The sequence below is a fragment of the Pinus tabuliformis genome, chromosome 2_1, assembly GCF_031772625.1.
Source record: "Pinus tabuliformis cultivar Carrire ecotype Pingquan chromosome 2_1, CPIR1, whole genome shotgun sequence".
In the NCBI taxonomy this organism is placed as follows: domain Eukaryota; kingdom Viridiplantae; phylum Streptophyta; class Pinopsida; order Pinales; family Pinaceae; genus Pinus; species Pinus tabuliformis.
The window spans coordinates 565,526,534-565,530,304 of record NC_142299.1 but is presented as its reverse complement, the minus strand read 5'-3'; positions in this window follow the sequence as shown (position 1 = coordinate 565,530,304).

Genomic DNA, 3,771 nt, shown 5'->3' with positions numbered 1-3,771 from the left:
CTTGACAATTTTGCAATATAGCTCCAGGGTATCTTCAACAAGTTTTCAACAATCTACTAGTTCATTAATGACAACTTTGTTTACTATAGAAGGTGTCTTCCAAACTCGTCATGATACCCAATCAAATTTCATAAGTGACTACATCAAATATTCAATCATGCTACTCCTTGGTGGCCTACACAACAAATTCTCAGCTTCAACAAGTCAATAAAAGATATTCAACTGATCTTCAATATGCTGCTATAAGTATTCTTCCTCTGCTACACAGGTTTCTTCAAAATCATCTACTTAAGGATGCTAGCTTTAGGGGTTGTGATGCCAAATAGAATCTGCAATATAAACATTGCTTCAACAAGGCTTAGAATGTCTTCAAATAAATCTCTTCTAACAATTCTTCTTGTCTTCCTTAACAAATGTTTTAATTTTTTTGTATACTGCTCCCTAATATGTCAATAACTGCTTCAAGATGAAGGCCCAAATCTACTCCAATAGATATCAAAGGGCTTCTTAACACTCTGTCTCCACAAAATCCCATAAACCAAATTTAATTTGAACTTCATAGAATTGAAAATATATTCTCCACATGGTTAAGAAATAATAAGCTTCGTAGATCTGAAAATACATCTTCACAGGTCCGAAACTTTTCTTTTTTAGTTATGCAATCACAGTCGAGAAAGGATATTCCACAAGTTCACAGAGGTACATATACCTGAACAATAAAACTTTTCTTTGCAGAGCTTCAACTGATCCAAAGATAGATTCTTCACAAAATGATTTAATAGGAGAGGGATGCCATTACCTGTGAGCCCTCCCCTCCACCTCAGCTACACCCATGTGGATGGCACTCCTGCATGTACGACACCTACTCGACGTGTCTTGCCATGTGTTGTGGTGGGTGTCAGCCCTTCAAAAACCTAATTTCGACCTGCTCTTCGGTTGTTTCCGCCTGTTTGTCGCGATGTCTATTCTACTACGTGTAGTTCTATTCGGGTCCAGTGTTTGGGCGAAGCCCTTCACTGACAATGATGCGGGACGGCTCCATTACCTATGCGCCTTGTCCGCCATTGTTTACCTGCTAACCGGTCTAGTTTGCTTGCACGAACTCATTAACGGAACATGGTTTCTGGTGTTCTTTTTTCATTCCGCCTACAATTGTTGTTCATTCTGGACCACCAGGGGTTTAAAAATACCTTGGTGGTTGTTTAATTCACGCGACCTGTTGTTTGGGGAGGAGCCAGTGCCAATTTCTAGCCAGTTCGAGGTCAAAGGTAAATTTACAGGTAATTTTCAGGTTTTTATGGTTTTTGTTTCGAAATGTGTGTGAATATTTATGCCATTGGCTAATTTCCAACTTTTTTCATGTTTTCCAAGTTGGTTGTAGGTTTGGTGAGCTCTGGAGAAGGTATGGTGAGCTCTGGAGAAGGTCTGGCGAGCTCTGGAGAAGGTCTGGACATGGAAGATGCTTGGACATGGCTTCTACGTCTATCCGGTAGGAAAAATCCTACCAGCCATTGCCATTGTGTTTTTCAACACCTCACCTTCCTATTGGAGTTTTTGTTATTTTTGCTCTTGGAGTTTCAGGATTTCAAAGGGTTTTGCAGGTTTAGGGTTTTGAGGGTTTAGGGTTTTGAAGCATTTGTTGGACATTGTATTACTGGATTTGTCTATATGGCTTAGTTATATAGCTGTCTTGCTGGCTTTGTATGCTTTCCTCAGACCACCAGACCAACCTCTTCCTCGCCGACGGGGTTCGGCAATCAAAACAAAATATGTGATATCAAAGATTTCACCTTTGGGAAACCCTAGGCATTGCCAAGCTGCTACCTCTTTTCAGTGGGTGGTGTGGAAATTTCTTGCTAGTTTGTTATACTGGGAAGGGGTATTTTTTGCCGTAAATTTTCTAACTGGCATGCTAAATAAATTTAAGAAGAAAAATTAAATATGTAGTTTATTTAGAGAGGCTGACAATTTTTGCAATTTATAGATGCTGAAATGGAAACATTTTCTAAAATTTTGACAGTTGATTTCTTTAGTGGCCCATAGAAAAAATAGAGTATAAATTATCAGGAGAACTATTGCACAATGAAAAATATTAGAGGTTAAAGCCTTATAAACATTAGGCAAAACTAGATTGATATAAGTTTTGTGTAATTTAACATATTGATCTCCTGATTCAGTTAGCTGAATCTTCAACTACTTAACTTTTCAAAGCACTCATTAATATGGTCAAAATTTTGAGGTTTCTATAGGCTGAGTTCCTGGCTGATTTGCACATTCAAAAATATTGACATAATTGAGATGTTGAAAAACAATATGAAGAGGCTGCCAAGGTCTATCAATATCACTGTGTACTATTCAGACTTTGCCCAATCAAAATTAGGTATTATTGCACATCACTAGATGACCATTACTTGCTTGATCTTGGAATTTTAAATTTCATCATGTTATGGAAACCATGGTTGCATGCTATGAGTTTCTTATAGCTAAATCTTAACTATGAATATTGAGTGAGGGGAGGTGTTTGACTATCAATCCACACCTGAACATGGCTCAGGCCTAATCAAGAAGCCATGTATCTCAATAGTAGAGCAATCCAATAACGAAAGACAGCTTAGGACTTGATCCTTGTTTGGTTTTTTAACTAGCCCAAATTATATTTCTTCCACTGCAATAGATAGGCAGGTCAGGACTTGATCCTTGTTTAGATTTTTAACCAGGACAAACTATATTTCTTCCACTGTAATAAATAGTTTTTCAGTGTTATTAATAAATTTTTTATAAACATTTGTGATTAGGTACTATTGCACATCACTAGATGAATAATACTTGCTTGATCTTGGAATTTTAAATTTCATCATGTTATGGAAACCATGGTTGCATGCTATGAGTTTCTTATAGCTAAATCTTAACTATGAATATTGATTGAGGGGAGGTTTTTGACTGTCAATCCACCCCTGAACATGGCTCATGCATGATCAAGAAGCCATGTATCTCAATAGGAGAGTAGTCCAATAACAAAAGGCAGGTTAGGACTTGATCCTTGTTTGGTTTTTTAACCAGCCCAAATTATATTTCTTCCACTGCAATAGATAGGCAGGTCAGGACTTGATCCTTTTTTAGATTTTTAACCAGGACAAACTATATTTCTTCCACTGTAATAAATAGTTTTTCAGTGTTATTAATCAATTTTTTATAAAGATTTGTGATTGGGTACTATTGCACATCACTAGATGAATATTACTTGCTTGATCTTGGAATTTTAAATTTCATCATGTTATGGAAACCATGGTTGCATGCTATGAGTTTCATATAGCTAAATCTTAACTATGAATATTGATAGAGGGGAGGTGTTTGACTATCAATCCACACATGAACATGGCTTAGGCCTGATCAAGTAGCCATGTATCTCAATAGGAGAGCTGTCCAATAACGAAAGGCAGGTTAGGACTTGATCCTTGTTTGGTTTTTTAACCAGTCCAAATTATATTTCTTCCACTGCAATAGATAGGCAGGTCAGGACTTGATTCTCGTTTAGATTTTTAACCAGGACAAACTATATTTATTCCACTGTAATAAATAGTTTTTCAGTGTTATTAGTCAATTTTTTATAAACAATTGTGCTTAGCTCGCAAAAAAAACTGCTTTACAAGCAGACAAGCTGCTGTTGGATTTTCAATGTAGTGAATGCATAGAACCATAATGTTGTTAGCATTTCAAAGCAATAAATTTATAGAGCGATAGTGTTCCTTCTAAAATGGATTTTGGCTACAA